The following is a 25547-nucleotide window of genomic DNA, read 5'->3' as shown; positions in this document are numbered from 1 at the left end:
CATTGCCATAACACTCTTACAGCCACTCTGACCAACTCCCCTCTGGGACTAGTCCTGGGTGACCCCACCTCCCAGAGGCAACTACCACCGTCGTGGCAAAACAAACAATCCCAAACGGGGACCCAATACCATAACAACAACAGGTCCACAAGGTTATGTCTGCTTACCGGGCTAGGATACCGCATGCCCATAACCTTCCCTCTTTGGAGGTATCGACAAGAGGTATGACAACGGAACGACTACGGCTCCCCACGAAAGCAAATGTGGTTGCACTGGGTAGCCCGATTCAGTGGCACCATGACCCGACCAACTTTTAAGTTCGAGTTCAATTATCATCAGGTTTAACTTGAAAATAAAAATGCTCGAGTCACAATATGCCATGGTCATGCAACCATGTACCATGCATCATATATCACCTGAACGATACCGGATCAAACCTATTCAAAGTTCTACTTGCACCAACTCAACTTGCAACATTTTTTATCCTTTCTTAGTGGTTATTTCTACTCATTACTTTAGTTTAGTTTTTATCAAATAAAGCTCATTTTTCCTATAGCAAAAATAATACTCATGCTCATAATACCATGACAAATTTTACTTAAATCAACTACTCAAGCTATACCCACTGCCAGCAGTTCTTCTCTGTCAACTAAGCATTTTGATCATAACAAACTAAATACCACAAGCATCATTTATTTTTAATACTATATGTAATGAATATCATATAAATTCAAGTAGAAAATCATGAATATTGCAAAGAAACCATGATCATGTTGTTGTGGCTTGCCTTAGTGCAGAGGAGCTTCACACTCCTTCTGGATGCCTTCAAGACAAGCTTCACCTTATGAAAATAATTCAAATGACAAAAAGAAAATATCAAGAACACTTTTGAAAATTACCAGAAGTTCTAGGCAGCAAATAAAAATCCCATCTTAGGTGTACTGCTAGGATTTTCCAGTAAGAACAGAATGCAAAAAGAATCAACTCATTTGGACTTGTATAATAAAAGTTATACCTAATCAAAGTTCTGGTCAAATTTGAATTGTATTTGAATTAAAATCAAAACCCGGGGGGGGGGGGGGGTGACTCGAAGGCGTAAAACGCTAGGGCGCCACCACTTATACCGCTTCGGGTACGGCCTGAGTGGCTGACAGCAGACCCCAACTGTCAGGTTGGAGGGAGAGAGAGAGAGAAACAGAGAAGGGCGGCGCAGCAGCGGCGCTTTCTCCGGCGAGGAGTGCCAGACAGCGAGATCTGGGTAGGATTGAAGAGGAGGTGGAGATGCACCTGCCCGTACCCGTAGACTGGCTAGGGGTGGCCTGAGGGGGTCGGAATGGAGCTCTCCAGCGGCGGCAGCGGACGGAGCTCGTCGGAGGTGATGGTTCCGGCGACGCACGGCCAGTCCAGCAGCTCCAACAGCACCAGCACGCACTAGTGGATCGCAATGGCCACGCCGGAGGGGTTAGCTGAGCTCGAGCGGCTTTGGAGTGGGTGGGGGCAGAGGAGGGGGATCGTCGGCGAGCTCTGGACGGGGACGACGGCCAGAGGCCTGCCCGACGGAGCTACGACGCTATACGGGTGTGTGGAGGTGTGATGGTTGTGTGTGTGTGGAGAAGAACGAGCTTGGGGGGGCTCTATTTATAGCCGAGGCTGAGGCGGGGTTCGAGAGCTTGCCGGAGTTCTCTAGAGCCTCGCCCAGCGACGAATGGCGTCAGTGAGAGAGGGGGAAGGCGCCAGAGGTCACACGTGAGCTGTAGGTGAGCTGCAACAAGCACAAAAGCGCGGTACGTGACGAGCACAAGGGCACGGGTGCACTGTTCTTTTGGCCGCGCCGTGCCCATGCTCGCAGCGGATAGTGTCGGCGAGTGCCAGGGTGAATTTAATGAGGCTCAAGCGATGATGGTGGCACAGTTTAGCACGGTTTTGCAGCGAGGGAAGCGAGCACGCGCGAAACAGAGGCGTCGGCGCAACACAGAGCGCATTGGAGGCATGCCAGCCACCTTGGACGAACGTGGTCACCGCGTGAACTATGGCATCAGGCTAAGCTAAGCCCAAACAACATGTCTGGCAGCTAGTCCTTAGTGGTTTTAGTTGTTATGCACGCTTGGATGAGTCACAGGTGCACTATGGGAGTGGCTACCTTCCTAGCAAGTTTCTGGACAGAAACTTGTGAGCTTAACTGAGAAAAAACTAGTGAGAGTTAAGGGCTGTGCTTTGGGGTTTAGTGATCTCTTAGGAAGGTAATCAAGCTCAGAAAGGATCAGTCCCAAAAGATCAAACAAAAATATACTTGCCGTACAAAGTGGTCATTTTGTCCAGAACATAAATGATTTTCTGTAGCAAAAATATCACAAAAAGTTATGCAATATTTTTGCTCAGGAAGGTGCCCTAGGGTTCAAAGAATATTTGTTAATTTATGCAGGATTTTTGCAGCAAGAAATCTAGGAGTTGCTTTGGAGATTTCTTCTCTGAAGTAATTTTCAGGGAGGAAAATGAATATTTTTCTTTTATGAAAAATATCCATACGTCTTTTGCTAGGGTTTTCAGAGAAGAGAATGTGAGTTAGAGGTGGATGGGCCACCTGGGTGAAAATCAAGGGTATGCCCAAGTGTTCAAGTCCATTTGAATTGACCCAAAACACCAAATCCAAAGCAAAGGCAACTGAAAGTCCGAAAAAAGAGAGAAGGCAAAAACCAGGCTGTCACAAACCTCCCCCACTTAAGATGAATCTCGTCCTCGAGATTCGGTTGCTTGGGAAAACAGTTCTGGGTAGGTTGTCCTTAAAAATTTCTCTCTTTCCCAGGTTGCTTCTTCCTCTGTGTGATGCTCCTACTGGACCTTGTAAAATTTGATAACTTTGCTGCGTGTAACCCTTTCTGCCTCATCCAAGATTCTGAACGGTCTCTCTTCATAAGTTAAATCCTTGGCAATCTCAAAATTTCTGACATATTATTCCTTTTCTCGGGTGGTGAAATACACCTTCTCAGCTGGGACACATTGTGGATATCTGATAATTCTGGTGGCAATTCCAACTGATAAGGAACGGTGCCAACTCGTGTCATAACTGGGAATAGACCAATATATCTTGGTGCCACTTTTCCTCGGGTCTGAAACCTCTTGATTCCCTTCATGGGCGTGACTCGGAGATATACTTGTTCACCGGGTTCAAAACTGACTTGTCTATGTTTGGCATCATAATAACTCTTTTGTCGCGACTTAGCCAGTTGAAGTCGATCTCAAATTTCCTTGACTTGCTTTTCTGCTTCCAATATCAGATCAGTACCGAAAATACGGCTGTCTCCGGTTTGAGACCAATTCAATGGAGTGCGGCACTTATGGCCGTACAATGCTTCAAAGGGTGACATTTTCAGGCTGGTTTGAAAACTGTTGTTGTACAAGAATTCCGCATATGGCAGACAATCTTCCCATTTGGGTCAATGGGCTAAAGCACATGCTCGTAGCATGTCTTCAATGATTTAATTCACTCGCTCGGTCTGACTGTCTGTCTGTGGATGATAGGCAGTGCTATACTTGAGAGCGGTCCCCAAAGCTTGATGGAGTCGGGACCAAAATGCGGAGGTAAATAATGAACCTCGGTCCGAAGTGATTGTTTTTGGCACTCCATGCAGACTAACAATTCGAGATACGTACAATTGTGCAAGTTGATCAGCGCGGAGGTGGTGCGAATGGGAATAAAGTAAGCCACTTTTGTCAAGGTGTCCACTATTACCCATATAGCATCATTGCCCCGTTGAGTCTTGGGTAGACCGGTGAGACAGGTAGAGGTTGGAGAAGTCCGGCGGGTTTCTGGTGTTCCGCCTTTACTTGGTTGCAGATGTCACAACAAGCGACAAAATATGCGACGTCTCTTTTCATTCCATCCCACCAAAATATTTGTCAAAGATCTTCGTACATTTTGGTGCCACCTGGGTGTATCTAATATGAGGATTCGTGTGCTTCTGCCAAAATTTTCTTCCTCAAATCTGCTTGCTCAGGTACGCATATCCTTCCTCGGAACCTGAGTGTATCCAGCGCGTCCTTTGAGAAATCCTGAGGCTGGCCTTGGAGATATCTTTGCAAACGTTTGTCGTCAGTATGTGCCATGCGAATCTCCTCTTCTAGAGTAGGAGTTACTTCTAGAATATTCGCAAGGCTGGCATTTACCATTACCAAGTTTAGCTGAGCGATCTCTTGCTGGAGTTCTGGAGGCAACGACTCTAGCATGGCGCTTAAATTGGCGGGCTTGCGACTAAGGGCATCGGCAACCACGTTAGCCTTTCCCGAATGATAATTTATTCCCAAATCATAGTCCTTGACCAGCTCGAGCCATCTTCGCTGTCGAAGGTTTAAGTCCGGCTGAGTAAAGATATAATTGAGACTCTTGTGGTTGGTAAATAATTGACATCTCTTCCCAATGAGATAATGTCTCCAAATGTTTAGAGAGTGCACAACCACGGCCAGTTCCAAATCATGCGTAGGATAATTTCCTTCATGAGGTCATAGCTGGCGAGATGCGTAAGCTACCACCTTGCTGTCTTGCATAAGTACGCACCCAATGCCTTTTCTAGATGCGTCACAATACACATCAAAGCTATGGTAAATATCTAGGAGAGTCAGGACGGGTGCTGATGTCAATCGAGCTTTTAGCTCATTAAAGCTCTGCTCGAAATCCTCATTCCATTCAAATTTCTTGTCTTTCTTGAAGAGTTCTGTCATTGGCTTGGCAATTTTGGAGAATCATTCGATAAACCGGCGATAGTATCCGGCTAATCCAAGAAAACTCCTGACTCCAGATACTGTCATGGGTGCCGCCCAATCAAGCACATCTCTTACTTTGCTGGGATCTACTGCAATACCTTCCGCTGAAAGGACATGCCTCAAAAATCCGACTTGTTTGAGCCAAAACTCACACTTGCTGAATTTTGCATACGGCTGATGGTCACGAAGTCTCTGTAAAACTTCTTGAAGGTGTTCCTTATGTTCCTCGTCACTTTTAGAGTATATGATAATATCGTCAATGAAGACCACCACAAACTTATCCAAGAATTCCATGAACACCTTGTTCATCATATGCATGAAAAATGCGGGGGCATTTGTGAGACTGAAGGACATTACCGTATATTCGTGAAGACTATAACGAGTAGGGAATGCGGTCTTAGGAATATCTTCCTTCTTGATTTTCAGTTGATGATATCTGGTCGTTAAATCAATCTTTGAAAATACCTTGTCACCACTGAGGTGATTGAATAAATCATCAATCCTCGGTAGTGGGTATTTGTTCTTGATGGTGACATCGTTCAACTGCTGGTAGTCCACACACATTCCGAGACCACCATCTTTCTTGTCCACACAATATTGCAGGTGATCCCCATGGTGAAGAACTTGGGAGGATATATCCTTTTTGCAACATGTCAACCAACTACTTCTTTAATTCCACGAGTTTGGAGGAAGGCATTTGGTAATACTTTTTGTACAATGGTGCAGTCCCGGGTACCATATCAATTGCAAACTCAAGCTCTTGGTCTAGTGGCATTCCTGGAAATTCTTCGGGGAATACATTGGGAAATTCATTGACCACAGATATCAGATCCAATTCTTCAGCTACTGCAGTGAAGACCATCTCCCTTTTGGGTATGCCTTTGCGGGCATAAAACTTTATGGTTTTGCCTTCCTGATTTGTTAGGGTGACTTCTCGTGTTGCACCATTTATGCATACTTGATACTGAGTCAACCAGTTCATTCCCAAAATAACATCCAACTTGTCAGACTCGATGACTATCATAGTGGTTGGAAAACGGACTCCCTGGATATCAATTTCCAAATTTTTGCAGACCAGATTGCTTTTAATCATGGAGCCCGGTTTCTTGACTTGAGTAGTGGTCTTATTTATATTCTGCTGCCAATTTGGTTTATACTCCACTTGAGTCTGTTGCCAAGTTCGGGCCTTCTGAATAGGTTGCCCATCTTGCTTTAGCTCAAATTTGCGCTTGTGGTCAGTATTTGCGGGGCGGTGGTTTTGCACATGCTTATACTCTCTTTCTGCAATGAGAACCTTGTTCACAAGAGACTGAATATCTGGAAAATTGAGCATGCAGAGAGCACTCCTAAGGTGTTGGTTTAGCCCTCCAAGGAATCTATCCATCTTTCTCTCTTCCGTGGACACATCATAAAAGGAATAACGGGCCAGATGGTTGAACTTGTGCAAATATTCAATTACTGATAGACTGCCTTGATTGCGACCAAGAAATTCGCGTTCCTTAACCTTCATGATACCGGCGGGAATATGATACTTGAGAAATTGGTCCTTGAAATTATTCAACGTAATTTCTTCCCCGCAGGCCACAGTGCTTTAGCATTATCCCACCATATAGCAGCGGCTCCTTCAAGATAGTGGGTAGCAACAGAACCTTGTTAGCTTCATTAGTGCGAGCAATCTCAAGTTTCTTCTCAATGGTTCGCAACCAATCATCTGCTTCCAAAGGATCAATCGCTTGACTAAAACTGGGGGGCTTAGTTCTTTGAAAATCTGACAGCTTAGAGTGATGTCCATTTGGATTTCCATTCTGTCCAACCATAGCTTGCACACTCTTTAACAATTCAATCAGGTCATTATTTCTTCTTTCCTCAAACATGCGCATAATTTGTTCAGTGGAGGGTGGATTTGGCGGTGGAGGTGGTGGTTGCGGATACGGCTCAGGGGAGTGTCCTACCTGTCTTGCCAAATGACAGTCTGGGACATCCTCACAATCCTGCGAAATGCTGCCTCCCCGTGTCATCCTACTATTATTTTTCCCAATAAGAGCAACCGAGATGAGAAACATCCAATCATGGAAAGGAAAGCCAGCGACAAAATCCAGAAAAACGAACGAACAAAAAACATGGCGATCAAATAGAAAGTTCCAACATAATTATACATAGACTCATACATGAAAGGTAAACATCATGACGGGTGCGACTACTTGCATACATGCATCATAGCTCATACAACTACATCTGTACATCACATAACCACTGCTGACACTCAGACGCTCTAAGACTCTGCTGGTGCTGCCGAATTCTCTCCTGAGTCAGACCCATATCCTGAACTGAGGACTCCAACCGAAACCTCCGGGTTAAAGGTAACACAACGATGCTGCATCGAGGGCTCTACCTCAGGGGCAGGTGCGGAACAAGAAGGGATCATGGGAGGTGCGGGGGTAGCAAGAAGAGATGCCCACTCAGCAAGAGCACTGTGTGGGTTCACCGGCGAGGTGCCCGAGCTAGTCGTGGGGGTAATCGGAGAAACAGGTGAGCTAGAATTAGGCACAATATAAGGATTAACCCCCATAGAAGGTGGAGTACGGTAGGATCTAGCGGCGGCTAAGGCAGAACGAGCACGATTCAGCTCTCGAGCCAACTCGTGAATAAGAAGATGATATATCGAGAAAGATGGCTAGTGTCACTATCAGACGCCGGATCAATGGAATGAAAGCAAACACGACCATCATCATGCAGGGATGGGTAGAAACGAAAACCTGGGTGGGTCAGCATCCGATTCTCAACATAGCGTAACTCAACAAGAACCTCGAATGCAGCATACTGAACAGCCTGGGCGGCAGTGGATGCATAACCGCGCCAAGAGGTACGAGTGTAAGAACCCACTGACGAACTAGTGCGCAGGGTAACCACGGCATGATACTCATACACGAAGTTGGCTAGACGCTCCCGGTACACCCGATATGTTGGGTCATCACCGTGAGGGTACAGTTGACGCCATACGCTATGGAGGAGATGCGAAGAAGTGTAGGGCATCAGCTGCAACTGACATGGATACAACACCAGAGCCATCTACACTCACAACCTTTAACAGGTTAGAAATAACAATAAGTCAAATGCATGCAACGCAGTGTAGCATCCAAATGCAGAATTCTAACGGCACTCAATCAGCAACTAATTAACGTTTATTTCGCGTGTCGGGGTCTAGCGTGTCCTACAGTCAGCGCGGCTCTGATACCAAGCGTTGTGGCACCCCAGCTCATAGCGACCGATTTATCTTGTATTGCCAACCCAGAGATCATGTCTTCTAGAAACACACAAGATCTTGGTACAGAAATCACCGCTTTATTGAAACTAGTGGAAGCATAGATGTTACGTTACATCAAATAGCAAGGCCAATCGGCACACTCGGTGCGGCTGAACAATATGTACATTATTTAGTGAACATCAAGGGGCCTCGAGCACAACGTCTACACGGCAGCGGAACAACAACGTAGCGGGACTCCATAGTACAGGGATACCGACGTGGACATGATCTAGACACGGCAACACTCCAATCCAGTTAAACTTTCCTGAAAGCTGGCATAACACGCCAGGTCAGTACATTGAATGTACTTGCAAGCTCGCAACAAGCAAAACCATAATGGCAAACAACATCATGACAATTAAACAAGTTCAATGCAAATATCAACATGCTACTCATGCAGTGCCAAAACTTGTGCATCGAGTCACTCGGACTCCCTTACCAATAGGTTGCCTAGCAACTGAACAGTGATCATGACGGACCACTAACAAACCACTCTTGGTTCCACAGGTTACCTCGTAACCCAAACCAATGATCATTTTCGGATCACGAACAGTACCACCATCGTTAGTCTCACTGACATCATCATAACTCAACAGTGCAGGGTAAATACTTACTGTGCAATTTTTTTTTGAAAGTTGATCCATGGTGTGACTTACTTACGAATTGGGCCCTTATCCGCGAGCGCGGCAGTCGATAGATTACTACACTCTGCAGAGGTAGCGCACTTTACCCACACTATAGAACCCATGACCTCGCACTCCCATTCGGGTGGACCAACGACATTCCGACAAAACCTTCCCATTGCCATAACACTCTTACGGCCACTCCGACCTACTCCCCTCTGGGACTAGTCCTAGGTGACCCCGCCTCCCAGAGGCAACTACCACCGTTGTGGCAAAACAAACAGTCCCGAATGGGGACCCGGTACCATAACAACAACAGTTCCACAAGGTTATGTCTGCTTACCGGGCCAGGGTACCGCATGCCCATAACCTTCCCTCTTTGGAGGTACCGACAAAAGGTATTACTACGGAATGACTACGGCCTCCCCACTAAGGCAAATGTGGTTGCACTGGGCAGCCCGATTCAGTGGCACCATGACCCGACCAACTTTTAAGTTCAAGTTCAATTATCATCAGGTTTAACTTTAAAATAAAAATGCTCGAGTCACAATATGTCATGCTCATGCAACCATGTACCATGCATCATATATCACCTTAATGATACCAGATCAACCTTATTCAAAGTTCTACTTGCACCAACTCAACTTGCAATATTTCTGATCCTTTCTTACTGGTTATTTCTACTCATTACTTTAGTTGGTTTTTATCAAATAAAACTCATTTTTCCTATAGCAAAAATAATACTCATGCTCATAATACCATGAGAAATTTTACTTAAATCAACCACTCAAGCTATACCCACTAGTTCCAGCATTTCTTCTATGTCAACTAAGCATTTTGATCATAACAAACTAAATAGCACAAGCATCATTTATTTTTAATACTATATGCAATGAATATCATATAATTTCAAGTAGAAAATCATGAATATTGCAAAGACACCATGATCATGCTGTTGTGGCTTGCCTTAGTGCCGAGGAGCTTCACACTCCTCCTGGATGCCTTCAAGACAAGCTTCACCTTCTGAAAATAATTCAAATGAGAAAAAGAAAATATCAAGAACACTTCTGAAAATTACCAGAAATTCTAGGCAGCAAAGAAAAATCCCATCTTGGGTGTGCTTCTAGGAATTAACAGTAAGAACAGAATGCAAAAAGAATCAACTCATTTGGACTTGTAGAAGAAAAGTTATAGCTAGTCAAAGTTCTGGTCAAATTTGAATTATATTTGAATTAAAAAGAAAACTCAGGGGGGTGACGTCGAAGGCATAAAAAGCTAGGGCGCCCCCACTCATACCGCTTCGGGCGCGGCCTGAGTGGCTGACAGCGGGCCCCAGCTATCAGGTCAGAGGGGGAGAGAGAGAGAAACAGAGACGGCCGGCGCGGCGGCGGCGCTTTCTCTGGCGAGGAGTGCCCGGCGGCGAGATCTGAAGAGGAGGTGGAGACGCACCTGCCCATACCCGTAGCGTGGCTAGGGTTGGCTGACGGGGTCAGAACAGAGCTCTCCAGTGGCGGTAGCGGACGGAGCTCGTCGAAGGTGATGGTTCCAGCGACGCAGGGCCAGTCCAGCAGCTCCAACAGCACAAGTGGATCCCAACAAACACGCCGGAGGGGTCAACTGAGCTCGAGCGGCTCTAGAGTGGGTGGGGGCAGAGGAGGGGGATCGTCGGCGAGCTCGGGATGGGGACGGTGGCCAGAGGCCTTCCCGACCGGGCTGCGGCTCTCTACGGGTGTGTGGAGGTGTGCTGGCTGTGTGTATGGAGAAGAACGAGCTCGGGGGGGGGATCTATTTATAGCTGAGGTTGAGGCGGGGATCAAGAGCTCGCCGGAGTTCTCTGGAGCCTTGCCCGGCGACGAATGGCATCAGTGAGAGAGGGGGAAGAAGCCAGAGGTCATGCGGGAGCTGTAGGCGAGCAGCGATGAGCACAGGAGCGCGGTACACGGCGAGCACAGGGGCACGGGCGCACTATTGCGTTGGCCGCGTCGTGCCCGTGTTCGCTACGGCGAGCTCCCGCGTCGGCGAGCGCCACGGTGCATTTAAGGAGGCTCAAACGATGATGGTGGCATGGTTTGGCACGGTTTTGTAGGAAGGGCAGCGAGCACGCACGAAACAGAGGCGTTGGCGCAACGCAGAGCGCGTCGGATGCATGTGATACGTCTCCAACATATCTATAATTTTTTATTGCTCCATGCTACTTTATCTACTCTTTTAGGCAATATTGGGCTTTATTATCCACTTTTATATTATTTTTGGGATAACCTATTAACCGGAGGCCCAGCCCGGATTTGTTGTTTTATGCCTATTTCAGTGTTTCGAGGAAAAGGAATATCAGACGGAGTCAAAACGGAACGAAATCAACTGGAGAAGTTATTTTTGGAAGGAAAGAAACCCAGGGAACTTGGAGTGCACGTCAGGGGAGATACGGGCTGCCCACGAGGGGTGGGGGGCGCCCCCCTGGGCGCGCCCCTGCCTCGTGAGCACCCCGGAGGTCCACCGACGTACCCCCTGCACCCATATATACCTACGTACCCTAAAACTTCTAGAAACGAACCTAGATCGGGAGTTCCGCCGCCGCAAGCCTCTGTAGCCACCAAAAACCAATCGGGACCCTGTTTCGGCACCCTGCCGGAGGGGGATCCCATCACAGGAGGCCATCTTCATCATCCTGGCACTATCCATGACGAGGAGGGAGTAGTTCACCCTCGGGGCTAAGGGTATGTACCAGTAGCTATGTGTTTGATCTCTCTCTCTCTCGTGTTCTCTCTCGTGTTCCCTCTATGGCAGGATCTTGATGTATCCCGAGCTTTGCTATTGTAGTTGGATCTTATGATGTTTCTCCCCCTCTACTCTCTTGTGATGAATTGAGTTTCCCCTTTGAAGTTATATTATCGGATTGAGTCTTTATGAGAACACTTGATGTATGTCTTGCCGTGATTATCTGTGGTGACAATGGGATATCATGTGCCACTTGATGTATGTTTCGGTGATCAACTTGCGGTTTTCGTGACATTGGGAACCTATGCATAGGGGTTGGCACACGTTCTTGACTCTCCGGTAGTAGCTCTGGGGCACTCTTTGAAGTACTTTTATGTTGGTTGGATGAATCTGATATTGTGTGGTGCATATCGTATAATCATGCCCACGGATACTTGAGGTGAAAATGGAGTATCTAGGTGACATTAGGGTTTTGGTTGATTTGTGTCTTAAGGTGTTATTCTAGTACGAACTCTTTTATAGATAGATCCGAAATAATAACTTTTAGTTGGTTTCGTACCCTACCATAATCTATACGTTTGTTCTCCGCTGTTAGTGGCTTTGGAGTGACTCTTTGTTGCATGTTGAGGGCTTTTTATATGATCTATCTATGTTATTATTGTTGAGAGAACTTTCACTAGTGAAAGTATGAACCCTAGGCCTTGTTTCCTATCATTGCAATACTGTTTACGCTCACTTTTACCACTTGTTACCTTGCTGTTTTTATAATTTCAGATTACAAAAACCTTTATCTACTATCTATTTTGCACTTGTATCACCATCTCTTCGCCGAACTAGTGCACCTATACAATTTACCATTGTATTGGGTGTGTTGGGGACACAAGAGACTCTTTGTTATTTGGTTGCAGGGTTATTTGAGAGAGACCATCTTCATCCTACACCTCCTACAGATTGATAAACCTTAGGTCATCCACTTGAGGGAAATTTGCTACTGTCCTACAAACCTCTGCACTTGCAGGCCCAACAACGTCTACAAGAAGAAGGTTGTGTGGTAGACATCAAGCTCTTTTCTGGCGCCGTTGCCGGGGAGGTTAGCGCTTGAAGGTATATCTTTAGATCTTGCAATCGAATCTTTTTGTTTCTTGCTTTAGCACTAGTATATTTTATAAAAGGAAACTACAAAAAAATGGAGTTAAGTTTATCTCATACGCTTCATCTTTTTAATATCTTTCGTGAGTATGATGGAAAGGAAAATTGTGCTCAAGTACTAGAAGAAGAATTACATAGAATTCTTGGCATAAAATATGTGAAAGATGAGCATGATTGCAATGTTGTTAGTATGAATTCCCTGAATGTCCATGATGCTAATGATACGCAAAGCCACAAGCTTGGGGAAGCTATGTTTGATGAAGATGATATTTTTTGTCCCCGAAGCTTTGATGAGCAAATTTACTATGATGAAAGCATGCCTCCTATCTATGATGATTATTGTGATGACACGTATGCTTTAAAGAATAATGATAACCATGAATTTTGTCATCTTGATCTTAATTTTCAATCACATGATAGTTATTTTGTTGAGTTTGCTCCCACTGCTATCCCGAATGAGAAGAATTTTGCTTATGTTGAGAGTAGCAAATTTTCTATGCTTGTAGATCATGAAAAGAATGCTTTAGATGCTGGTTATATTTTTGAATTCATTCATGATGCTACTGAAAATTATTATGAGAGAGGAAGATATGCTTGTAGGAATTTCAATAATGTCAAGTTTCCTCCCTATGTGCTTAAATTCTTGAAGCTATGCTTGTGTTACCTTCCTATGCTAGTTGATTATTGTTCCCATAAGTTGTTTGCTCACAAAATCTATATGCGTAGGAAGTGGGTTAGACTTAAATGTGCTAGTCATATGCTTCATGATGCTCCTGTTATGTTTCAATTCTTATCTTTTATGTGAGCATCATTGTCATCATCATGCCTAGCTAGAAAGGCATTAAAGAAAAGCGTTTGTTGGGAGACAACCCAATATCTACCCTTAATGTTTTTGTGTGTCCACATGATTATGCTACTGTATTAATCATGTTTTATAGCTTTTGTTTCAATAAATTGCCAAGTAGAACCTTTGGGAAGACTTGGGTGAAGTTTATGTGATCTTGCTGTGAAAAACAGAAACTTTAGCGCTCACGAGAGTAGCTGCCATTTTTTACTGGAGAGTGATTTTAGGTTGATTCTTTTTTCAGATGATTAGTAGACAAATTTATCAGGTCCAGCAAGTTATTTCATAATTTTTGGGGTTAGATAAGTATACGTTTTATACAGATTACTACAGACTGTTCTGTTTTTGACAGATTCTGTTTTCATTGTGTTGTTTGCTTATTTTGATGCATCTATGGCTAGTATTAAGTAGTATGAACCATAGAGAATTTGGAATACAGTAGGATTTACACCAATATGAATTTAGAATGAGTTCATTACAGTACCTAAGAGGTGATTTATTTTCTTATACTAACGGAGCTTACGAGTTCTGTTTTGAGTTTTGTGTGGTTGAAGTTTTCAAGTTTTGGGTAAAGATTCGATGGACTATGGAATAAGGAGTGGAAAGAGCCTAAGCTCGGGGATGCCCAAGCCACCCCAAGGTAATATTCAAGGACAACCAAGCGACTAAGCTTGGGGATGCCCCGGAAGGCATCCCCTCTTTCATCTTCGTTCATCGGTAACCTTACTTGGAGCTATATTTTTGTTCACCACATGATATGTGTTTTTCTTGGAGTGTCATTTTATTTTGTTAGATTTTGCTTTATGTTAGTTAGAATAATGCTTTGCATCTTTAGTTTCAATAAAAAAAGTCAAGGATAGCCTTTGCCATGCTTATTTTGCTAGTATGCATGTTGCTGTTTGAAAATAGAAAGTTCACCGCTGTTGCAAAAATTCCCTAGAGAAGTCAGAGAATGGTATAACGTTGAATATTTTTGCATATTAAGACCTGATAAATTTATTACAGTTGGAATTTTAGTTCATAATTTTTGGGGTCATGGAAGTATTGATACTCTTGCATTCTTTACAGACTGTACTGTTTTGGCAGATTGCTGTTATGGTTGCATTGTTTGCATATGTTTGCTTGTTTAATGATTCTATTTGATGATAGGAGTATTAAATATGCAGAGGCATTTAGTATGAAATGTTGAATAATTATTTAAGTGATTTGTTACAGTAGAAAATGATACGGTTTTGCATTGGTTTATACTAACCTATCTCACAAGTTCTTGTTGAGTTTGTTCTGAATGAAGCTTTTGATAAAAAGAGAAACCATGATATGAGAGGAATTAAGGAGACACAAAAGTTCAAGCTTGGGGATGCCCAAGGCACCCAAAGATAATATTTCAAGAAGTCTCAAGCATCTAAGCTTGTGGATGCCCCGGTAGGCATCCCACCTTTCTTCTTCAACAACTATCGGTTAGTATCGGTTGAGCCTAAGTTTTTGCTTCTTCACATGAGTTGTGCTATCCTTGCATTGTCATTTATTTTGTTTTGCTTTCTGTTTGAATAAGATACCAAGATCTTAAATTCTTTAATGAGAGAGAGCCATACACAAATTGGAATTTGTTAGAATACTCTATGTACTTCACTTATATCTTTTATAGCACGGTGGTGGATTTGTTTTAAAGAAACTATTGAACTCTCATGCTTCACTTAGATTATTTTGAGAGTATTAAATAGCATGGTAATTTTCTTAATGTTAATATACTTGGTATTCAAGATATGTGAAACTTTCTTTTGAGTGAATTGAATACTAAGATAAGTTTGATGCTTGATAATTGTTTTGAGATATGGAGGTGATAATATCAAAGTCGTGCTAGTTGGGTGAATATGAATTTGAGAAATGCTTGTGTTGAAGTTTGCAAGTCCCGTAGCATGCACGTATGGTTAAAGTTGTGTAACAAATTTGAAACATGAAGTGTACCTGGCTTGTGCATCCTTATGAGTGGCGGTCGGGGACGAGCGATAGTCTTTTCCTACCAATCTATCCCCCTAGGAGCATGCGCGTAGTACTTGATTTTTGATGACTTCTAAATCTTTGCAATAAGTGCATGAGTTCTTTTGATTAATGTTGAGTCCATGGATTATACGCACTCTCACCTTTCCTCCTTTTCTAGCCTCTCTTGTGCCGCGCAACTTTCGTCGGTACCATACACCCACCATATACCTTCCTCAAAACAGCCACCATACCTACCTATCATGGCATTTCCATAGCCATTCCGAGATATATTGCCATGCAAATTTCCACCGTTCCGTTCATATGACACACATTACTTTTGCCATATTGCTTTTTGCATGAACATGTAGTTGACATTGTATTTGTGGCAAGGCCACCTTCATAATTTTCATACATGTCGCTCTTGATTCATTGCATATCCTAGTACACCGCCGGAGGCATTCATATAGAGTCATATTTTGTTCTAAGTATCAAGTTGTAATTGTTGAGTTGTAAGAAAAATAAAAGTGTGATGATCATCATTATTAGAGCATTGTCCCAGTGAGGAAAGGATGATGGAGACTATGATTCCCCCATAAGTCGGGATGAGACTCCGGACGAAAAAAAGAGTGGCCATAAAAGAAAGAGAAAAGGCCCAAATAAAAAAATGAGAGAAAAAGAGAGAAGGGACAATGCTACTATCCTTTTACCACACTTGTGAGCAAGCAAGTTGGATGCACACCCACTTAGTTTCTTTTGTTGAGCTTTCACATACTTATAGCTCTAGTGCATCAGTTGCATGGCAATCCCTACTCACTCACATTGATACCTATTGATGGGCATCTCCATAGCCCGTTGATACACCTAGTTGACGTGAGACTATCTTCTCCTTTTTGTCTTCTCCACACAATCCCCATCATCATATTCTATTCCACCCATAGTGCTATATCCATGGCTCACGCTCATGTACTGCGTGAAGGTTGAAAAAGTTTGAGATTATTTAAGTATGAAACAATTCCTTGGCTTGTCATCGGGGGTATAGAAGTTGGGAACATCTTTGTTTGACGAAAATGAAGCATAGCCTAACTATATGATTTTGTAGGGATGAACTTTCTTTAGCCATGTTATTTTGAGAAGTCATGATTGCTTTGATTTATGCTTGAAGTATTATTACTTTTATGTCAATATGAATTTTTGTCTTGAATATTTCGGATCTGAATATTCATGCTACAATTAAGAAGATTTACATTTAAATTATGCCAAAATATCACTCCGCATCAAAAATTCTCTTTTTATCATTTACCTACTAGAGGACGAGCAGGAATTAAGCTTGGGGATGCTTGATACGTCTCCAACGTATCTATAATTTTTTATTTCTCCATGCTACTTTATCTACTGTTTTAGGCAATATTGGGCTTTATTATCCACTTTTATATTATTTTTGGGACTAACCTATTAACCGGAGGCCCAGCCCAGATTTGTTGTTTTATGCCTATTTCAGTGTTTCGAGGAAAAGGAATATCAGACGGAGTAAAAACGGAACGAAATCAACTGGAGAAGTTATTTTTGGAAGGAAAGCAACCTAGGGAACTTGGAGTGCACGTCAGGGGAGATACAGGCTGCCCACGAGGGTGGGGGGCGCCCCCTGGGCGCGCCCCCTGCCTCGTGAGCACCCCGGAGGTCCACCGACGTACCCCCTGCACCCATATATACCTACGTACCCTAAAACTTCCAGAATAGAACCTAGATCGGGAGTTCCGCCGCCACAAGCATCTGTAGCCATCAAAAACCAATCGGGACCCTGTTCCGGCACCCTGCCGGAGGGGGATCCCATCACCGGAGGCCATCTTCATCATCCCAGCGCTATCCATGACGAGGAGGGAGTAGTTCACCCTCGGGGCTGAGGGTATGTACCAGTAGCTATGTGTTTGATCTCTTTCTCTCTCTCGTGTTCTCTCTTGTGTTCCCTCTATGGCACGATCTTGATGTATCCCGAGATTTGCTATTGTAGTTGGATCTTATGATGTTTCTCCCCCTCTACTCTCTTGTGATGAATTGAGTTTCCCCTTTGAAGTTATCTTATCGGATTGAGTCTTTATCAGAACACTTGATGTATGTCTTGCTGTGATTATCTGTGGTGACAATGGTTATCTGTGCCACTTGATGTATGTTTTGGTGATCAACTTGTGGGTTTCGTGACATTGGGAACCTATGCATAGGGGTTGGCACACGTTCTTGACTCTCCGGTAGTAGCTTTGGGGCACTCTTTGAAGTACTTTTATGTTGGTTGGATGAATCTGAGATTGTGTGATGCATATCGTATAATCATGCCCACGGATACTTGAGGTGACAATGGAGTATCTAGGTGACATTAGGGTTTTGGTTGATTTGTGTCTTAAGGTGTTATTCTAGTACGAACTCTTTTATAGATCGATCCGAAAGAATAACTTTGAGGTTGTTTCGTACCCTACCATAATCTCTATGTTTGTTCTCCACTATTAGTGGCTTTGGAGTGACTCTTTGTTGCATGTTGAGGGCTTGTTATATGATCTATCTATGTTATTATTGTTGAGAGAACTTTCACTAGTGAAATTATGAACCCTAGGCCTTGTTTCCTATCATTGCAATACCGTTTTTGCTCACTTTTACCACTTGTTACCTTGATGTTTTTATAATTTCAGATTACAAAAAACCTTTATCTACTATCTATTTTGCACTTGTATCACCATCTGTTCGCCGAACTAATGCACCTATACAATTTACCATTGTATTGGGTGTGTTGGGGACACAAGAGACTCTTTGTTATTTGGTTGCAGGGTTGTTTGAGAGAGACCATCTTCAACCTATGCCTCCTACGGATTGATAAACCTTAGGTCATCCACTTGAGGGAAATTTGCTACTATCCTACAAACCTGTGCACTTGCAAGCCCAACAACGTCTACAAGAAGAAGGTTGTGTAGTAGACATCAGCATGCCAGCCACCTTGGAGGAACGTGGTCACTGCGTGAACTATGGCATCAGGCTTAGCTAAGACCAAACAACATGTCTGGCAACTAGTCCTTACTAGTTTAGGGTGTTATGCACGCTTGGATGAGTCATAGGTGCATTGTGGGAGTGGCTATCTTCCTAGCAAGTTTTTGGACAGAAACTTGTGAGTTTAACTGAGAAAAATCTAGTGAGAGTTAAGGGCTATGCTTTGGGGGTTTAGTGATCTGTTAGGAAGGTAATCAAGATCAGAAAAGATTAGTCCCAAAAGAACGAGCAAAAATATACTTGTTGTAAAAAGTGGTCAGTCTGTCCAAAACATAAATGATTTTCTGTACAAAAAATATTACAAAAATTTATGCAATATTTTTGCTCAGAAAGGTGCCCTAGGGTTCAAAGAATATTTGTGAATTTATGCAGGATTTTTGGAGCAAGAAATCTAGGGGTTGCTTTGGAGCTTTCTTCTCTGAAATGATTTTCAGGGAGGAAAATGAATATTTTTCTTTTATGAAAAATATTCATAGGGCTTTTGCTAGGGTTTTTCAGGGAAGAGAATGTGAGTTAGAGGTGGATGGGTCACTTGGGTGAAAATCAAGGGTATGCCCAAGTGTTCAAGTCCATTTGAATTGATCCAAAACACCAAATCCAAAGCAAAGGGAACTGAAAGTCCCGAAAAAGAGAGAAGGCAAAAACCAGGCTGTCACGGCCGCCTAGGACAAGGGAGAAGCAGGCGGGTCCAGCGGGTTGGTGGAGTCAGCGGCGCCGGCTTGTGGAGTGGTTGGCTGGCGAGTATCAGCTTGGTTGTCCCCAGCAGTAGTCAACGCGCTCGCACGCGGCTTGTTGCTGGAGGCACGGTCGTGTTGAGGCTGGCCGTCCGCTCCGTTTTTTGGCACGGCGTCTTCACCATCATCGCTCTCCTGGTCTTCGCGCTCGCTGCTGGAGGCGATCTCCTCCGCCGAGTCTTCACCGTCCTTTGGGTTCAGACCGAACAAGTCCGCCGGCACCTCGGCACACTCTTCGTTCAGCTCGGGAACGAAGATGCTGGTGTTGGTGTAATCGGCGATCGCCGCGGCACGATGAATGAGAGAAGGCCTCACCGCCACCAGCTCTTCGTTGCCCTCCTGCCGGAATGTGGCCAACTAGGCTAGATCTAGCCCAGGGTACCACGCCTGAACAAACTCCAAGGCCCGCCTTGCGCCTGACCGGGCCGAGGAGCCCTTCCACGCCTCGAAGCTGCCGACTGCCACATCCAGCTAGTCGGCAGTCCAACTGGGGGTGCGCGGAGCTTGGACGCCTGGCCAGAGGGCAGAGATCACCTGGGCTCTGACACGCTGCAGCCGGCGGAGCATCCGATGAGCCGGCTGGAGACGAGCCTGGATGGGAAGGAGCTGCTCCTCGAGCGACCGGCAAGCGTTCGGCACAATCTCCACACCGTCCTGCCTTTGCTCTTCGCGGCAAGCTTCGATGGCCTGGTTGGCAGCAACGGCGTAGCCAGGGAAGTACTCTGCGCAAGATGAAAAAAGAAATATGAAGTCGGAAGCCGGATGATATAATAGTCGGCAGACAAAGGAAAGAAGAGGGCAACTCACCATCTACCATGTCCTCGATCGGCCAAAGCCGTCGTTCAGCGCCCTCTCCGCGTCGGCCCAGTTCGTGCACTGAGTCTCGAACTCGGATTGGAGAGTGGCCTCGCCGTCCTTTACCGCCTGAAGGGCCGCCTTGTGAAGCTCTGCCTGGTCAGCCAGCTCCTTGACTAGGTGGTCGCGCTTCTGGGCCACCTTGCTACACTCCTTCTCCTTGGCACGCAACGCAGTTTGGGCCTCGCCTAGCTATTGCTGCAAGGCGGCGTTGGCCTCTGCAAAAATAGCAAAGAAAGATGGTGAATAAGCAAGAAAGGAAACAAGAAGTTGATGGAGAGATCCGGCCCGACTGCTCAGCAGTCAGCCCGAATCTCGAGGACTACACCCAGCGGGTGCGCTGACGCGCCCCCGCAAGAGAGAGAAGTTGGAGTGCTTACTCTGGCTCTTGGACAAGTCAGCAGTCCTCTAGGCCAGCTCCCAGACCTGGGAGTTGAAGGCGGCCGCGCAGAGATTGTGATAGTCCTGCAACAAATACAACAAAAGAGGAAGCAAGTCAACACTCGAGCCTACTTGAAAGTTCCAGGCCGCCTGCTCAGCAGCCGGCCCGGAACTCGGGGACTACACCTAGTGGGTGCGCTGAAACGCCCCCAAGGAAGAGTACAAGAATCAAAGACAAGGAGCATACCCGGATGACCACCCACAATCACTACAAAAAAAGACACATCCGTGACCTTTTGGGCCGAACGAATTTTTTTCTGTCATACATATGACACTTCTATGCTGATAATTGTGACAAAACCTGGTATCATCATAGATGTGGTGGGCTCCTACTTCTATGACAAAAAATCATGACAGAAAATGGGCTTTTCGTCCTGTGCGGGCTGGAGATGCAGCTGCATGACATTCTTTGGGCCGTCCATGACGGAAAAAACCGTGGTAGAAGCGAGGGCGAGGAAAATTTCGGGGAGTTCCCGGTTACAGTGGGCGGTCGGGGGCCGAGCGATGCGTGTTTCTCTCGTACACGTACACACGTGTGTGCGAATCGTTGGCTCTAACTAAACCCGAGCGAGGCGTTGGGCTCTAACTAAACCCGAGCGATTGCACTGCAGGCTACGCGTTACTGAACCCGAGTGATCGATCGATGGCTGTTAACTGAACCGGATCGAGCGCTTCCTTCGCTACTGCTGCTAACTGAAGCCGATCAATTGGATGAACAGTGAGTGTTGCAGGGGGGGGGGGGTTAGATGAACAGTGAGCGATGGCGCCTCTAGATGAACAGGACCCCGTGGTGTGGAGGGCTGGATGAATAGTAGACGGTGGAGGGGTGCCTGTGGAGTGGTGGTTGAACAGGACCCCGTGGTGTGGAGGGCTGGATGGACAGTAGACGATGGAGGGGTGCCCGTGGAGGGGTGGTTGAACAAGACCCTGTGGTGTGGAGAGATGGATGAACACTAGACGGTGGAGGGGTGCTCATGGAGGGGTGGTTGAACAGTAGCCGGTGGAGTAGCACGCGGTGGAGACTGGATGAACAGGAGCCCGTGGAGGCTGGAGGAGGTCGACGGTGGATGAACAGTAGCCCGTGGAGGGTGGAAGAGGTCGACGGTGGAGATGAACAGTATCCCGTGGAGTCCCGTTTTGCGGTACGCCACACCCCTCCCGATGAACAGGACCCCCGTTTCGACCATAGCGCTCCAACACAAGTCCGTTTCGTCTATTTTGCGATACGCCACACCCCTCCCAATCAACAGGACCCCCGTTTCGACCGTAGGAGGTCCGTTCCGTCCGTTTTGCGGTACGCCACACCCCTCCCAATCAACAGGACCCCCGTTTCGACCGTAGGAGGTCCATTTCGTCCGTTTTGCGGTACGCCAGACCCCTCCCGATCAACAGGACCCCGTTCCGAACGTAGGAGGTCTGTTTCCTCCGTTCTGCTGTACGCCAGGCCTCGTTTCCACCGCCTGTTCCGTCCAAGCCCTCCCGATGAACTCGACCACGCATTCCATTCTGACCCAGCCAGTTGGCTCCCACGCGTTCTGTTGCCTCCCGATGAACACGACGCATTCCATTGCCTTCCCATAAACACGACGCATTCCATTGCCTCCCCATGAACACGATGCATTCCATTGCCTCCCCATGAACACGACGACGATGCTGTTTCTCCGTTTCGACCCAGCCATGTACATGAGTCCTGGCCGTACGTATGCACGAGTATGCGTTTGAGACCCTGCCCGTATGTACGTACGTTGCCGTATTTTCTTTCTTGCACCCTGGCCGCTGTACGTACGTGTACATGCTATGTGCGTGCCTCTACTATGACACGTACGTGCCTCTACTACGACACGTGCGCGTCTACATCGACCAGTATATATGTACGTACACGTTCGCGACCAAAATGACAACGTTACATATGCTTCAACCAGGTGGGTCCCGACTGTCATGCACTTCCTTGCCTGCGAAGATGTAGCTGGAGGGTCCCGGCAGTCAGGAGGGAGAATCGTTTTTTTTGGACGCACTTCCTTGCGTGCGAAGGTGTAGCTGGTGGGTCCCAGCAGTCAGGGGGAAAACGTTTTTTCACGAAATATGGTGGCCCATCCAGTGGGTCCCTGCTGTTAGGTGGAGGAATAATTATTTTGCGCATAATAAGGAGGCACTTCCTTGCAGCCGCCGTGGACCCAGCTGCCAGCCTCTCCACGCATAGTACTCTTTCAATGGAAGTCGGTCGTTGACCATGTTGGCCACACCACGTCGAGAGCACCACGACGGTGGATGATGGCGAGGCCTAGGAAGGGGACGATGCGGAGCCGGGGAAGACGCAACAGTGGATGCCCACGCGAAGAGGAGTACGAGGGTTCACTGGTTCGGCTGTGGTGTGAGGCTGCTATCGCTGCAAAATAACAGGGGGTGTGGGTGAGTAGAGGGATGGCCTGGCCAGCGGTGGGAGTAGTAGGGGGCGGTGAGGCCTCCGCGGCATCACAGTCATCCACGGGAGGTAGGAGCATGCGGCACAACCGGTACTGCTTTGGGCGGCTGGAGCACGAAGACCAGATGTTGAAGAAGCACTACAGCCGTTTGATGGACATCGTACGGTCACTGGAGCTAGAATCGTTCATATTTACTAAGTTGACAAAGCCCTCCGTCCCCGTAAACTTAGTAGGCCCACAAGTCAGCCTCCCACCAAGGTGAGTCCCAGGTAGCAGGGGGAGTATTCATTTTTTGTGCGTAATAAGGAGGCCTTTCCGGTGGGTCCGAGCTGACAGCGGGGGGAACGTTTCTTTTTCAAGAAATACAGAGACCCTTCCGATGGGTCCGAGCTATCAGGTGGAGGAATCATTATTTTGCGCGTAATAAGGAGGCATTTTCCTGTGTGGGCCCCTACTGTCCGCCTCTTCCGATGGCTATTGTTTGTTAACCATGTTGACCTCGCCGCGCCGAGAGCACAAACGCGGTGGACGAGCGTGAGGCCCAGGAAGAGAACCACCCAGAGCCGGCGAAGCCACCGCAGCGGATGCCCACACTGAGGGGAGAACGAGCGCTGACTGGTCGGCTGTGGGGTGAGGCTGACATCACCGGAAAATAACAGGATGTGTGGGTGGTTAGCGTCATCATCAACCTTGCGTACGCGTCAAAAAAAATTGACTAAGTTGACTAAGTTGTGTGTTGACTAAGTTGACAAAGCCTTGCGTACGCGTCAAAAAAAATTTAGGACAGCGTCATCATCAACCTAGTAGGCCCAGAAGTCAGCCTCCAAATCTATGGAAAATAGCATACAACCCATTAGCCATTATTTTCAATAATTTACAGCCCATTTGCTAATTCTTAAGGATATTTGAAGCCCATATTCTTTTTATTAGCATTACAGACCATATATTCTGGGCACTGCTAAAAAATTCAACAAAATTTTGCATATTTCGGTGGGGTCCAAACTCTTTTAATCACGAAATTTCGAGTCACGTTAAAAATAATTTTCAAAAAATTATATCAAAATAAAATTCAAAAAACAATTCTCTGCAAAAAAAATAAATGAAATTTAGAATCTTAACTAGCAAGATGCCCGTTTGTTGCACGGAACATGAAGATGCATTTGTATGAGTAGTTTATCCTGTGGGAGAAAAGATGATCTTTTAATGTAATTATCATTTGGCTTTGGTTTTTATAAGAGTAGAGAGTAGAGAAATCTTGAAAAAAATGATATTTTAATGCAATTTCCGGCTGGCTTTGGTTTAAAAATTTACAGCCCATTTCTTACAACTTATAGCTTGTTTTCTGGGGAAGCCCATCTCTTACTACTTACATCCCTCCTCGTCTTGAAAGATTTGCAGCCCAGCAGGGCTGAGAAAAGCAAGTAGGCCTCGGTTTTGGTATTCTCCAAACAAAAGAACTGGGCTAGCCAATTTCAGAAAGAAAAAAATATATCAACTAGGCTCGTCATGTGCTTAATAAAAGCGTAAGCGTGGGCTAGACGGGCCACAGCCCCCGCACAGCGTGCAGTTGAGCTCCGTCTCTGAAACTGAAAAACAATTGGGTGAGCTACTGGGTCCCTGGTGTTATCCGCTCATTGTGTAATTTTCTCGTTTATTGACTACATTGACAATGGCGTGGAACCTAGTTGTCAAACAATTAGGAGGAAGTATTTTTTTGGCTTGTAATAACGAGGCACCTGCTTGAGAAATGCAATGACCCTCACGGGTCCCTACTGTCAGCCTCTCCACGTACAGTCATCTCCTGATTCCTCTTGGTTGTTGACCATGTTGACAACGCTAGACGGCGGCGGGCACGGCAATCTAAGCAAGACGGAGAACGACGACAAGGCCTTGGACGGGAATGAACAGCAGCCATGGAAGATGCGGCAGTGTAGTGGCAGGTGGAGGGGAGTATGAGGGCAACAACATGCAAGTCAAGCATACAAATGGTACAAAAAGCCAAAGGATTAATTGTTCATCAAATTTTTAGACAAAACCCAGATTTAACATGACAGTAACATCTAATGCAACCACTCTTTTTTGCAGTCACAAACAAATGGATCGGTCGGATCCATAAAATCAACATCCTGTGAAAAAATTATTTTAGGATGTCTACAACTTGCTGTAAATAGAAGCCGATCATGTTTAGAAGCCCATTTGTCCACCTGACACTTCTTTTTTTGCTGTTCAACATGTTCGTCCGTGAGAAATCTCTTGCTGTAAAAATTAAGCCTCATGGACAATAGTAACCTCACATTCGACAGGAAGAATGTGACAAAGCTTCTGTTTGCCTGGTTGGTTGCATATCATGCCATCGTTATTGTCCTCAAACGAATGTCATGAGAACTGAGAAAATCCTTGTGCTTATTACGTCAACGATTGGTTATATGTTTTTCTCCATGTGGTTCTGCCTAAGTAGACATGAAGATTGAAAACAGTTAAGGTCTGAAAAAAGAGTATGTCGAAAGAACCATAGCTGAACAGTTAATTCTAGTACAATATATGCGGGCTTTCAATGTGCATGAAATCATCACCTCTATGTATAAATTCTCCAGAGATCGAGAGCATCGCAGAAAGCCACTAATTATGTCCAGATCAAAACTATACATTCTGATATATATGATCTTGACAGAATCCAGCAGCATTGATAGG

The sequence above is a fragment of the Triticum aestivum genome, chromosome 5B (assembly GCF_018294505.1).
Source record: "Triticum aestivum cultivar Chinese Spring chromosome 5B, IWGSC CS RefSeq v2.1, whole genome shotgun sequence".
Lineage (NCBI taxonomy): Eukaryota > Viridiplantae > Streptophyta > Magnoliopsida > Poales > Poaceae > Triticum > Triticum aestivum.
This window is presented reverse-complemented; position numbering follows the sequence as displayed.